The 15,278-nt window shown below is 47.6% G+C and overlaps 1 protein-coding gene across 1 annotated transcript in view; it reads left to right on the top strand.

Moving 5' to 3' along the window:
• The window catches only part of PTP4A3 (protein tyrosine phosphatase 4A3), a 329,530-nt gene that overhangs the window by 178,318 nt on the left and 135,934 nt on the right, over positions 1–15,278 (top strand). The gene's annotated exons all lie outside the window — the stretch shown is intronic.

The raw sequence follows: 15,278 nt of genomic DNA, 5'->3' as shown, positions 1-15,278 counted from the left end.
AAAGCCTTTAACAAGATCCCTCATCAAAGGTTCTTAAGCAAAGTAAGTTGTCATGGGATAAGAGGGAAGGTCTTCACATGGACCAGTAACTGGTTTAAAGATAGGAAACAAAAGGTCAGAATAAATGGTGAGTTTATGAAGAGAGATAAATAGCAGGGTCCCCCAAGGATCTGTACTGGGACCAGAGTTGTTCAACATATTCATAAATGATCTAGAAAAGGGGGGAAACCGTGAAGTGGCCAGATTTGCAGATGATACAAAACTAAAGATGGTTAAATCCAAAGCTGAGTATGCCCTCTTTGTTCCCAGATGTATAATTCTGTGCTGGGCTGTGTGAAAATGCATTTTGTTTGAATGGGCCCCATTTGCCAAACAAACTCTCCAGATCTCTCTGTCTGACTGCCCTGACCTCATCGTCATTCTGCCAATCTTCCTGTCATCAGCACATGTTTATCAGCAGCAATTTTGTATTTACTTCCAAGTCATTGATAAAAATATTGACCAGCATCAGACCTAGTACTGATCCCTGCAGAGCCCCATTAGAAACACCCACATTTGATGAGCCCTTTGACAATCACTGTTTGAGATCTGTCAGTTCGCCATTAGACTGTTCTCAATCCATTTAACCTGTGCTCCGTTGATACTGTGTAGTGCTAATTTTTAATCCAAATGTCTTGCAGTTCTTGGATGCATAAACAGGGGAATCTCAAGTTGGAGGAGAGAGGTTATTTTACCTCTGTATTTGGCACTGGTGCAACCAGTGCTGGAATCTTGTGTCCAGTTCTGGTGTCTAACATTCAGGAAGGATGTTGATAAATTGCAGAGGGTTCAGAGAAGAGCCATAAGAATGATGAAAGGATTAGAAAACATGCCTTGTAGTGATAGACTTTAGAAGCTCAGTCAATGTCACTTAAAGAGGTTCAGGGTGGTTTGAGGAAAAGTCTATAAATACCGACATGGGGAACAAATAATTACAAATGGGCTCTTCAGTCTAGCAGAGAAAGGTCTCACGTGGTCCAATGACTGGAAGTTGAAACTAGACACATTCAGACTGGACAGAAGGAGTCCATTTTAAACAGCAAGAGGAATTAACCATTGGAACAAGTTACCAAGGTCGTGGTGGATTGATTCTCCATCACTGGCAATTTTTAAAATCAAGATTGGACATTTTAATTAAAGGTACGCACTAGGCATGATTGTGGGGAAGTTTTTTGGCCTGTGCTAGATAGGAGGGTCAGACTAGAAGATCACAATGGGCCCATCGTGCCTTGGAATCTATGAAAAACAACACCTGGCAAAAGTCTAAGTTTGCCACGTCTATGTTTGACATGGCCCATTTTCCATAAAACATTGTTAACCTGCTTTGAATATATTCCCGTCCTTTAATTCTTTATTGATTGAATCCCATATCAGTTTGTCCATTATTTCAGGCTAACTGGCCTATAAGAAGCTGGGTCAACCTCCTGTACCTTTTTGAATATTGACAAAACATTAGCACACTTCCAGCCTTCTGGAATTCCCTCAAGAATCCTAAATTTGTTAAAAAACTTATCTCGTGGGCTAATAACCTCCTGAGCCAGCTCTTTGAGGACTCTTGGGTGGAGATGATCAGAGCCTGCTGATTTAAAAATACTTATGTTTGGTTCCTGCATTCAGCTGGCATCAATCCAGCTTTTCCATCTCTCTAGGAGTCTCACTTACCTCAGATCTGGTGAGCCTTATCACAGCATAATACACAAGAAAGAGCAGCAGGATTGTTAGGCAGGAGGCAGAGTTGAGATAGAGGAGGAGTGAACTCATTTTGTCAGGCTCAGGCACTAAGAATCACAGATACGCTCAAAGCAGCAACAAGTAACCAGGCTACACCTGAGGGCAGGTTGCTGCTCTGGCATCAGGCAGGCGCTGATGTCGTGTCTAGGTCACAATGGGGCTGCCCTCCTACAATCTCCCTCTAGCCTGTGAGCTGTCAATGCTGTACTTACATCAGGAGATAGGATGGGGCAACTGCCCAAGGGGGCTGAGCTGCTGAGCTCAGAATAAGGCAGGAGAGAGGGCATCAGGTTTCCCAGGAAAACCCTGGGTCCTTTCCGAGCTCTATGACTCTCAAGCCCCTAGGCAAGGACATTATTTCCCTACTTGTGGGAACTCATAAAACCCCTGTGACTGAGGCAGAATTTCCCAGCCTGAAGTGATTAGCAGCCCTGAAGTGATTATCTAGTGCTACGAGTGCACAAAAACGTTCACGGTATCTCCAGCCCACGCATTCCAAAACCTTGAGCTGGGCCCCACCAAAATCATGAGATTGGCTTCAAAATAGTGAGATCTTCAAAAAACATTTATCTGGGGAACTCTTCATTTGCCTTCTGGTGTCTGAGTCACTAAGGTGCACTCAATTCACGTTCTCCAGCTTCTCTTTGCAACAATGAGGGTTTAAAACTGGCTAACAAATAAAATAAAATAAAAAGCAGAGATTCTCAAATAAATCACTTGACTCCAGCAGTGGGGGCTTTAAGAAAAGCACCCTATATCATAAGATAATAAAGAGCCCTACCTCTTATCTAACACATTCAGTCAGTAGATCTCAAAGCATTTTACAAAGGAGGTCTGTAACATTAGCCCCCTTTTCGAGATGGGAAACTGAGGCACAGAGAAGAATGGTGACTTGCCCAAGGTCACCCAGAAAGACAGTAGCAGAGTCAGGACTAGCACTTAAGTCTTCTGAGTTCCATCTAGTGCTCTATCCTCTAGGCCACAGTGCATTTGAAGTAAGGGGTCATAGTCAATACGTTCCTGTAGTGGTTATTTTGGGCTCTTCCAATACCATTGTTATTGAAGTTACACATTTTGACCTGTGGCCTGTGCTGGGACAGGGGCATCCTTGTTAAAACAAGTTTCTCATAGCAGGTTGCATCTGAGATCTTGTTAGGCATGAACACAAGTTCACTAGACCATGTCTCCGTTGTCCCCATGGGAAAGTTTAAAAGCCATCGAAGGCCTTGCAGTGCATCGACATACTGGGATTTTCAGAAAACCTTGGACAAGGTCCCTCAGCAAAGGCTCTTAAGCAAAGTAAGCTGTCATGGGATAAGAGCAAGGGTCCTCTCATGGATCAGTAACTGGCTGAACCATAGGAAACAAAGGGTAGGAATACTGCATGCAGATGTGGTCTCGCCATCTCAAAAAAGATATCTTGGAATTGGAAAAGGTTCAGAAAAGGGCAACAAAAATGATTAGGGGTATGGAACAGCTTGCATAGAAGGAGAGATTAATAAGACTGGGACTTTTCATCTTAGAAAAGACAACTACAGGGGATATGATAGAGGTCTATAAAATCATGATTGGTGTGGAAAAAGTAAATAAGGAAGTGTTATTTACTCCTTCTCAGAACAGAAGAAGTAAGGGGCACCACATGAAATGAATAGGCAGCAGGTTGAAAAGAAACAAAAGGAAGTATTTCTTCCCACAATGCACAGTCAACCCAGGGAACTCTTTGCCAGAGGATGTTGGGAAGGCCAAGACTATAAGAGGGTTCAAAAAAGAACTAGATAATTTCATGAAAGATAGGTCCATCAATGGCTATTAGCCAAGATGGGCAGGGCTGCCGCCACATCATGCTGTGAGTGTTCTTAGGTTCTGTTTGCCAGAAACTGGGAATGGGCGACAGGGGATGGATCACTTGATGATTCCCTGTTCTGTTCATTCCCTCTGGGGCACCTGGCATTGGCCACTGTCGGAAGACCAGATACTGGGCTAGATGGACCTTTGGTGTGACCCAGTGTGGCCTTTCTTATATTACAGCTGTTCAGTCTCCTTGATACCTGTGATGTCATAATCCTGCTCAGTTCTCCAGTCTTTCTTGGAGTCTGGATGGAAAGACAGGGTAGATGTCACCTAGTGAGCTGGGCCTGTAAGAGCAACCTGTGTTCAGGCAGAGAGGGGCTCCTGGGAGAACAGAGTCAGTGCTCCGTTAAAGAGCCGGAGACAAGGGCCTGGCCTCAGTGTAACCTACCAAACTTCGATTACACCTATACCCATAATAATTCCATTGTATTGCAGGGATAGTGAGCAGGATCAGTCTGCTCTGACAGCGGAATTCTCACCTGTGGAGAACACCACAAATATGCAAATTGGGACAGGTGCGGATGCCAGTACCCTGAGTTGCTCTGATCTGGAGAAAAGACACCACAGTGTAGTAAAGCTGCTCAGACTAAACAAAAAAATTCTTCCGTTGATAAGACGACAATCTGTGGGTTAACTAAGACACCTCATAAATCAAAACATGCTTTTATCATTACAGCAATACAGCACATACCAGTCAAAGAAAAATAATAGTATCTAAAATACAGATTTCTTCAGTATTGAAAGGTACACGGCCCACTAATCCTATGCATTGAAAGCATGCGCTGCTTATTTGGCATTTATGTCCTCACACCCTCCTGAGCTGACCAAGCAGCAAGTACCCTGTTCTTTGGATAGGCTGGGATCCTTCTCCTGGCAGTTATCTGCTCACTGCAGGTAGCCAAAGCAGGCCTGCGAACATCAGCCCTCGGCAGAGATCTTCAGCGCCCTTCCCATATGGCTGTCTCTCTCTGGGGCTGGTTGAACTGGCGGAACAGGTTGGCACCCCCTTTTTTTAAAATTTGGGAGTGGAATTGGCCCTTCACCCTTGGAGATGCCCTACTGAGCATGTGTGACCCAAAGCAGCCCTCTAGTCACACCCTACATGCAATGGTAATAATCTTTGTACAAAATATGCCTTGTGAGGTGGTGCACACTATCTCTGACAGAGACACTTGGCTTTGGGGGATCCTTTCTGACCTGTGCTGATGCCCCTTCTATATCTCCTCCTTTTTTGTGTGGGCTGCTCAACCTGTCATGGACCAAGGCCTAGTGATCGGAGCAGCGATGATAAGTTAGGAACCAGGGTTCAGAGCTGGAGTCAGCAACTTGGCAGGGTCCCAGGGCTGGAGCAGTCCAGAGTAGAGCGGGAGCAAGGCAGGCACAGGATTAATCGCAGCTGCCAGGGTCTGCACTGAGCAGCTGCCGACCAAGTGCTAATGTAACCCACACACCCTCTGGGTGTGGTGTTCTGTCCCATTTAGTGGCACTGAGACCACTTAGAGAGAGATTAATGCATCTGCTCTACAGCCTTTGCTAACAGCCAGTTGGCTTTTAGCTCATGCAATAGAGGCTCATGCACTAAGCTCCAAAGGTCCCAGGTTCAATCTCACCTGCCGACAACCCGGGGCCTGCTGGCATTATGCTACTGCTGGGCTTTAAAGCAGTCCTGGCAATGCCAACCAGCCAGTCAGACCTAGGGGTTTCAACCACAGTTGGCTAGTGGCTCCCAGGCCCAGCTGCAGGCCCCCATTCCTGACAGGGATTCTGTGGGTTCCTGTTTCAATCCAATTCCTGCCATTGCACAGCCAAGTCCTTGTGAGGCTAACGCCATCACTGATTCCAGGTGACTGTTGTTCATGTCTCAAACCTGATCTTGTGAATTAAACAGGGAAATGACTTTTTATCCAGCACCCGTTGGCCGGGGAGAAAGGGCAAAGACTGGTGGCTCTGCGCTGTTCTCCCCGGAAGGTCGGCCAAGGGCTCCGATGCAGTGAAATGAAAAGGCTGAAATGGAAATCCAGCCAAGATGGTGATCGCCCCAGTAATTAAAGCGAGGGCCGGATGGGATAAGCAGGGCCGGGGAAGGGAAGCGGGAATTGGCCAGCAGTAGGCTCAGGAAAGCTTTAAGGTGTGATGATGAAGCGAACTGACTCATTGGCTCGGAGGAAGGGAGAGTTCCAGATAGCAGAGTGCTGGGGCAGCACAAGGGAAGGAATCCTCCTTGGCTTGCCCGGACCACCTCTCAACATTCTGCAATTAAGATTGTTATCTAGCCATTGGCTTTGATCTGTGCATTTTGCCTACAGACTTGGGCAATAACAAGCTGTTCCTTCAATCAGCCTAATTACTGCTGCTGGAGACGAGCTTCCAACCAGAAGGCCCCAGGCTGCTTCTGAAGGAGCATTTCAAAACTGTAGCAGCTGCCCTCCCCCATAGATTTAAGGCTATAAAAATGCACCTATACTTTTCCCACCATCTTGCAGAATAACCCCACTCCCATGTTATACTACTGTATAGAGTCCCCCAATGCTATTTTAGGCAACTGTTCCTCTATAGTGCTGCCTAGAAAACAGGACTGCCCTTACGATGAGGCGAACAGCTCAGGTGCCAGACAGTGGGGGGCCGCCACTAGGACCCAGAGTGTAGATAATTGTGTCTGCTGCTGGTGCATATGTATTCTCTCTGCTCTAGATGCCCAGAGATGGTGGAGTGCTGTGCTGGAGGAAGCAGGGCACAAGAGCCATCACAGGCAGGCAGGAGAAAAAGTGAGAGGGAATAACAGAAAGCAGCAGTAGCTGCAGGGAGAGAGAGGAGGAGGAGTCTCTTATGTACCCTTCTAGCACCTCCAGGAGCCTGGACTGATTAACACCAGCTTCTCAGGGAGCTTCCTGGTTCCTGCTGCTTCCCTGAACCCACTTGAAGAGAACAGGCAGTCAAATGAAGTAGTAGGAGCCAGGTAGGCCCTTAAGACGCTGATATCTTCCCTCACTCAGGCCTTGCCTCCAGCCTGCTTATTTGTCCCCTTCAACTGAGTGTCGAGAGCCACTATAGCTGGCAGAGAACAGCAGTCATGAGTGAAAGAAGAAAACGTCCCTCTGGGGCAGCATTCAGAAAAAGCAAGAAAGCAAAGGAAGCTTTTCTATCTAAGCAGGAAGGAGCTTTCCTGAGATACACAGACACAAATGTTCACTGTGAGCCTTCCGGCCAGTGAGGATGTGAGTGGTGAGGAGATGCATGATCTTCCAGTTAGTCAGGGTGCAGGTGACCTGGCAGCTACTGCAGCATCCATATCTCCATCTCAAATGGATGTAACCATACACATTCCTGAAGAAAAAGTGTAGATCAGAGAAGAGTGTGGTGGAGGCACAAGAAACAGCTGCTGCTGAGTTTAGTTCCTTAAGTCTAGATGATCCAGGACTGTGGACCCACTTGAGCAGTAGCCTGAGGGACTTCCTTGTACTGCATGGGCCACAGCAAGTGAAAAACTTCATGTTCCCCAAAGATAATGAAAATAGAAGTTTCCATCCAACACATTACTGGCGTGAAATTCCCGAGGGTGACAAAGTGGAGAGGCCATGGCTTATGTACTCAAAAACCCAGAATGCTGCATACTGTTTTTGTTGCAAACTCTTCCAGTCTAATGTTCCAGCCACATTGGGTTCTACAGGAAGAAAGGACTGGAAAAATCTGGCTAGATATCTGGCATGCCATGAGGAGGCCACAAATCACCAGAGAGCATTCTATAGGTGGAAAGAGCTTGAGATGAGAGTAAGGTTAAAGGCCACCATAGATGATCAGCATCAAGAGAAGATTGAAACAGAGTCTTTTTACTTTTCTGAAAAGGCTCGTTGCCATTGTGAGAATGCTTGCTACCCAAAACCTAGCACTGTGTGGAACTTCAGATCAGCTGTATGTGCCAAACAATGGAAACTTCCTTAAAATTGCAGAGCTGATGGCTGAGTTTGATGCTGTACTCCAGGAGCATCTAAGAAGAGTCACCACCCACTACCTTGGAAAAACAATTCAATATGAGATCATATAGTTACTGGCAACAAAAGTCTAACAGAAGATTGTGGCAGATCTGAAGTCAACAAGATATTACTCTGTTAATCTGGACTGCACTCCTGACATCAGCCATACGGAACAAATGACTTTAATGGTGAGTTTTGTAACAATAGAATCTAGTGAAAATGTCCCTGCAATGGTGACTGTCAGCATTTCCTACAATTTATTGACATTGATGAAACTACAGGAGCTGGTATGACTAATGTGCTTCTTAAAAAGCTGTAAAATAGGAGAATTGTGATAGCTGACATGAGAGGTCAGGGCTACGACAATGGTGCCAACATGAGAGGAAAGAACAGAGAAGTGCAGACACAGATCTGAAAGTTAAACCCTCGAGTTTTTTTTGTCCCATGCAGTTCTCATTCATTGAACTTGGTGGTCAGTGATGCTGAAGTTAATAAAAACACATCTGCGCTCCACAATGACACAGGAGAGGCTGGTCAGCCTTGCAACTGTCTCAGTAGAGCATGAGCTGGCCCATACTGTGGACCTTCAGGAAGCAGTTCAAATCCTTGCAACCAAAAAGGCACGGAAAGCACCACATTGATTATTCAAACAAATAAAAATGCCAGTGTTTACTATGCAGACAAGAAAAGTTACATTTGCTGTTCAGGCATTTGAAAGTTGTGTTACTTAAAATTTTTGAACAAGGCATTTTAGGTAGTTAGTTCTCCTTTACTGGGGTAGGTAGCAGAGCATTACCATGAGAGGAGCAAAACAGGAAGAAGGCAGAATTGAGACCTTTCAAAGTTTTGGCCCAAGTGAGGGGGCATCATTTGAGCTCCCCGCCTCAGGTGCCAAAATGTTGTGGGCTGGCCCTACTAGAAAAGTTGATGCTTGATAACTTGCACTCATTTTCAGTGTGGTCCAGCACTGGGAAACAGGAGATTTCACTTCTGTTCCATCCTGGCCACTGCTTTGCTGGGTAACCTCTAGGAAATCCTGCTCTTTTTCTGTGCCTCAGTTTCCCCATCTGTGAAAGAAGCAGGGCCACCCAAAGGATTCAGGGGTCCTGGGGAAAAGTGAGGGAGCTGTGGTGCTTGTACTCACCTGGTGGCAGTCTGGGTCTTTGGCAGCACTGAAGGGACCCCTGCCGCCGAAATGCTGCCAAACACCCGGAGCGACTGAAGGGCCCCTCACTGCTGAAATGCTGACGAAGACCTGGAGCCACTGAAGGCCCCCCTCACCCCCGCTGCCAAAATGCAGCCGAAGACCCAGAGTGACTGAAGAGGCCCCCACTGCCGAAATGCTGCCCTAAACCCAGAGCGACTGAAGGGCTCCCCGCTGCTGAAATGCTGCTGAAGACCCGCACTGCCACCGGGCCAGGGCTCACGAGGCCCCTGCGGGGCCAAGGGCTTGGGGCAAATTGCCCCACTCCCTCCCCCGGTGGCCCTGGAAAGAAGTTATTGTTTGTTTCTCTTATGGTAGCTCCTAGGATCCCCAGTCATGGGCCAGGACCCCATTGTGCTAGGCGGTGTACAAACACACAACAAAAAGTCAGCCCCTAGACCAAAGAGCTTCCAAACTGTTATTAACCCATCCTTTGCAAGGCACTTGGAGATCTGGGGATATGCACTAAGCTTCATCATCATTATTATTTGGCTCTGGCTTGGTTGCTATTAAACATGATTCCCTTTTTATCCTGGGTGTTCTCCCCATACAAGCTGAGACACTGGGTTTTGCGATGCATGGCTGCTCTTGCTGGATTCAGAACAAACATAATCTCCACTCCCTCCATGCTGCTCTCTGCTTCCCGCTTGCAATAACACCAGAAGGCATTGCATTGGTTAACATTGGCAGTGCGATGTTCCCCCCGTCTCTGGCAATGCACGTATCCAGGTGCTGCACATTTTGCACAAATGGAACAGCGATGTTAAAAAAGTCAAGACCTTCTGGCCGGAGCCTCCTTGTGATGTACAGGAGGGGGCTGCCGGTGCTGCTTCCCCAATCCTTCCTTAGAATTCCGCCCTTCGAGGTAAGTGAAACCCCCTCAATCTGTTGACCTTGTTGGCATGCTGCACAGCCGATCAGTTTGAGCAGACGTTGGGTCAGCTGAACGTGAGATTCCCCTTTCAGAAAGCGCAATGGGGCACATGACTGATGATTAGCTGATGCTTGATAGGGTGGGAAGAAGAGCAGTGCTGCTGCTTAGGATGACTTACATTTGGTAACTCATCTTTTCAATGTATGCCAAGGGCAACCAGAGCCCCGGACGGGCATCTTGGGGCGTGAAGGTCTACCTAGAATGAAATTGTAATATGTAATTTTATACCATAGATGAAATGTCAAAGCAGTGGTGGAGTGTATTGCTGTTTGCAGCAAGGTAGCATCTGGAGGCCCCAGCTGAGTCCCCGAGTTGAGTTGAGTATGTAAGAAATTAGCCCTCACTTCAAAGAGTTTGCAATCTAAACAGGTAAAGGGTGGGAGGAGAAATAGAGGCCCATAGAAATGACTCGCCCAAGGTCACTACACCAGTGTGATTGCAACACAGTTCTCCTGACTCCCAGATCAGAGCTCGCCCACACAAACCATAAATATGGCATATAGAGCTTTTGCTGGTGCCCGCTAAAGTAGATTTGTTTAGTGTCTCTCAGCCTGTATCCCAAGGCATTTGAAAGTTGGTAAGGGCAATTAACTTTTTTTAATTGCTAAAGGAGAGGAAAACATGTCAGCGGCAAGGGTGGAAAACATGTCTGTGGAGACCTGAAGAGATGAGTCATTTTTCTGGCTAGTGCAAGCTGCAAGGGAGAAGGCACTGAACTGCTCCCTCTGAATAGTCTTCCTGGCATTCCTGAAAAACTAAGTGCAAATGAAGATAATATTCTTCTTTCTCCAATACAGTTTCCTGCGGCCACACTGGCTCATCTCTCTACCAGAACGGAGTGAGGTGTCAGCATCGGACCCTGGCCATCCAACTATTGGCGAAAAGTTCTGTGATTGCTGTGTAATGAAGCTGACAAAGTACTCATGCTAGGTTCTGCCGCAAACTGCTTAGTGCGGTCAGTGACAGTCCATCGCTGAGAGATATGGATGGTTCTCATAGTGAAGGAGTTCCCTTCAACCAGTAGCAGCCATTAAACGCTTCCTTTCGTCCCTCCCTGACTGAAGGTGTCTTCGTTTGCAACATCTCCCTGTGGGATTGCAGGGCGTAGGGGGCTGTGCACACCTCCACAGACAGCATGCAGCCTTCAGCCTTGTGTCTGGGCCAAGTTATGCCTTACTGGCCCAGTCAGAGCTTGGTGAAATGATTGGGGATGGAAGATGCTCGGGGACCTGGCATCTCTATCCTTTGATGAGCTGAATGCAAGAGCTGCCTCCAGCCTATGACGATAATCCCATCGTTCTCGATGGGTTTGAGTCAATGGCACCGTTGAGTCATCGGTGTGAATGAATCTCACGTCCGTGTAGGCTCTGGGCATGGAATGAAGAGCAGTGTGTTTTATGTGGGCAGTGATCTGCACAATTAATAGAGAGGAGGATCCTGTGTGTGAGTGAAAAACCTCTCAGCACCTATGAGATGCTGGTGGTAACAGGTCGGGACTGTGAGATTTTTCAGCAGTATCTAGTTATGTTTGGGTGCCCAAATAGAGACAACTGAAGGGGCCTGGCTCTCAGATGGCAGCTTCTCAGCCCTTTCTGTACATCAGGCCTGTCATAAGTAGATAGGTAAGGTAAGGGTTAATTTTATTTTACTGTAAAGGGTTACAAAGGGAACCAAACACCTGACCAGAGGACCAATCAGGAAACCGGATTTTCAAAGTTAAAGCGTGGAACTTCTGGAGGTTTTTGGCTTTGTTCTGTGTCTTTTTGTTTTCCTCAGCTGTGAGTAAACAAGCTTTTCTTCTACTTCCATCTTCTTGTCCAATATGCTACTATCAAGTGTGGCAGTACAAAGGAACCAAAGTAATCGTGCTGTGATGTGCTTTGATTTGTATTGTACATGGGTGTTGATTTGCTGGACTGGTTAATCTGGGCTATTCTTTTAAATCAAGACTGGGTTTATTCCTAATCTTTCTTAAGCCAAGAGCCTGTATTGGACATTCTTAAGTGCGGTGATGATATTTCTGTATTTTCTTTCTCTTTATATAAAGTTCTTATTTAAAAACCTGGTTGAGGTTTTTGTTGTTTTCTCTGGTGAGGCTACAAGGAAGGAGGGGCTGAAAATCTCTTTTATGTTAGCTTATTTTATCTGAAGGCATCGCGCTCAGGGCGGAGGGTGATTACCCTCTTTGTTTTGCCTCAAGGAGTTAAGTACTGCATCGCGCAGGCTACCAGGGAGGGAAGCGGGTGGGAGCAGATAACGGGAGACAAGGGGAGGAATTTGTTTTCCCGTTTGAGATTAGGCGTAGACCCAGGGTCTGGGTCTTGGGGGTCCTCCAGGAAAGTTGGCGAGGTCCAGAGAGGGGGTCCCCCCAAGGAATTTGGGGAACCCAGGCTGATAGTAGCCTCAATACTATCTGGTGGCAGCGAATTAAGATCCAAGCTGGGTATAAGCTTGGGGAGGTTCACAGTAAGCACCCAGATTTTGTACGCTAAAGTCCAGATTTGGGACAGAGTTTACCACAAGGCCCCTTTAAGGTGTTTCAAGTAAGACACCAAATATTGCAAGAACACTTTTTGGCAAATCATGGCCAAAGAGCCCAGGAGCTGCATTTGGGCCAGAGCACTGCTTGACAGCTGGCTTGCGACACAATGGCTTAGAACCGGGAGGGATGTATGCAGTATCCAAGTGAAACCACAGCAGGGAATTCTAACAGGACAATGTGACTACCTGAGCTGCTGCTAAGCTAAGACACCAGGTTTGGTGCCTGCCACTGAAGTGTTGTAGGTTCTTAGATTAGGGTTGGCAGGGACCTCAAGAGATCATCTAGTCCAACCCCCTGCTCAAAGCAGGACCAATCCCCAAATGGGCCCCTCAAGGATTGAACTCACAACCCTGGGTTTAGCAGGCCAATGTTCAAACCACTGAACCATCCCTCCCCCCTTTGAGGTCCCTGACTGCTTAGGGTGTCATTACAGCTCATCTGAAGATGATCCACCTGCCAGCACGGTGGATAGAAAACAATAGGCTGTGACATTGGTTCACTATTGACTGGGCTGGAGGAAAGAAACGCACTGGACCACCCAACAGATCGTCCCACTGAGCCTAGTTGTTCTTGAACTTCGCCCTAGCAAGCCCAAATCTGCTTAGTTTGAAGGGCTTTGTCAGGCTGACAGCTTGGAGCAGTTCGGCTGCAGGCCAGAAGGGACCGTTCTTCTTGGAGCACTTGCATATGTCCATTACACTGTAGGTGTGTGCACATGTGCACTGGTGCCAGAGAGTTTCCCCTAGCGGTACCTGGAGAGGTGGCCCTGCCCACTGCCAAGTTTGTGCTGGTATAAAGGGCAGAGACTGATCCCTCCTCCTGTTCCTTAGTACTGTCCGTGGTTAGTGGTGGAAGTGTTCAAGTAGCTATTCACAGGAACACCAGCTACCTAGTGGTACTCAGAAAGCTCTTTGGATCTTTCTTTTCTTTTATTGTTGTATAATTTGAAGTTTATTTCTTTCAATTTTGCCCTTCTTTTAGGGCTTTTCCAGTCCAGCAGCTCTCGGGACCCCACCAGTACTGGCAGAATCTATGTCAGGAACCCTGGGCTTCAAACCTGGTGCAGGCTGCGGGAAGCTGTGACCCTCCCTCCCAAGCCTTGCATCAGAGCTAGGTGCTCTATCTGTTGTGGCATCAAAACTAGGACAAAGAAGCTGGGAAAAAGGAGCACCTCCGATCTATCATCATGTAGGGTGCCATTCCACCAGTGTCGGAGCCCCCGGTATTGTCTAAAAGGAAGCTCTTCAAAGACTCCTTCCCGAAGCGTTCCACTGACTAAATCAGCTGAAAAAGGCCTCAGAAGATCCCTGTCTCCAGGACCATCTTCCTTGAGGCCCAGGGAATCAGAGCCACCCGCCTCAGAAACAGAAGCACAGAAGTCTCCATCTGGCTTCTCAGAGTTTAGGGTGCAGGTCTCTTCTGCACAGGGTCCTTCAGGTACCAAAGATAGAGCGCCTCCTTCAGCTCACTCCTCCCTGGTGCCAACTCACTCAGAGAGACCTCAGCTGTGGACTCCAGTTCCCTCTCGGGGACTGCTGGGCCCAGCTACTTCTCCAGTCGTGGCAGTACAGTCTTCCCTGACCACTGCGGTCAGCAGCCCATGTTGGTACCTACCACGCCAAAGGCTTAGGCCATGGCTAGACACTTGTTATGCTCGTTGGTATTGACATCACCTTTGCTTCAGCGTGAAGAATATCACTTGGCACTGACGCAGTCTTCTAGATTGTCAGCATCGGTTCATCCATGGCACCACCTGCCTTCAGCTCAGTACTGGCACCTTCCATGGGACCAGTTCAGGATCCTCCCCATACTGAGTATTTCCAGCAGCTCAGAAGCCATCCATGCTGCCTCCAGTAATGCATCCAGACATAGGTCTTGACTGAAGGCCCTGAGGACTCCTCCCGGCACCACATCTCCCTGGTCCTCAAGGGACTCCAAGTTATCATTGGACTCTAAAATCGACTCTCAGGTTTCCTGGTGTCGATAGTCTAGAGCTCACTCTCATCTTTGTTCTTGTCGCTGGGGCTCGGAGAAGGGTCCGTCCAGGAATTGGACCTCTTGGAGCCCAATACTCTGCCAGTGCCCCCTTGTGGAATGCCTCCGGCTTCCAGATCTACAGCCCCTTGTCTGAGTAAATCCCCCAGGAGGCATATTTCCCCAACAGCCCTGAGAGGCTGGTTGGTATGGAACAGCTGCCCAACTCCTGTGCATATGACTGATCATTGCTGGCTTCATCACAACCACTGGCACTGCAGCCCATACACGTACTGTTTCCTGACCTAATGGTTACATATTAATTAATCATTCAGCCAATCAAAATGATCTGGCAGACCCCTTCTTGCACTTCTCCACTGGCCAAATAAATGGACTGGAAATACCAGGTTCAATCCAAGGGGTTTACATGGTTCCATTTACATCCTACCCATGCTCTTTCGCTGTGGCTGCCATGAGTGAGAGAAGTCGTCAGGGCTGTGCTTAGACTACCCCTCAACAACAAAGACACTTAAAAGCTTGATAGGGGAGGGGGAGAGGGAGGCAGAATTCCAGGGCAAATCTACAGTTCCAGATTGCCAACCATCACACCCTGTTATTGCTGTGTGACTTCTCCAGTGGGGAGGCCCTATCCCGCTTTGTCACCAGGTTGCCTGAAGATTCAAGGGACGCACTTTCAGTTGTGGTGCAGCACAGCGGGTTTCCCTGGACATAGCAGACTCTGCAGCCAGGGCCACCGCGACAGCTGTAACAATGTACTGCTCCTCCTGGGTTGCAATCCTTGGGAATTCCTACAGTAATGTAACACACAGCTGAGGACCTCTCTTTTTTGAGGGTTCTCCTCCAAAACAGATGAGGCTTTGCACATCCTAAAGGTCATGAGAGCTGTTCCGAAGTCCTTGTGCCTCTCCCCACTCATAACAAAGAGGACAAAATATGGTGCCCCATAGCAGCCTAGACAGCAGTATTACCCCATCTATCAGGCTGACCAATGTAAGTAGAGGCAAAGATCAC

Source organism: Chelonoidis abingdonii, chromosome 2, assembly GCF_003597395.2.
Source record: "Chelonoidis abingdonii isolate Lonesome George chromosome 2, CheloAbing_2.0, whole genome shotgun sequence".
NCBI lineage: Eukaryota > Metazoa > Chordata > Testudines > Testudinidae > Chelonoidis > Chelonoidis abingdonii.
This window is presented reverse-complemented; position numbering and strand designations above follow the sequence as displayed.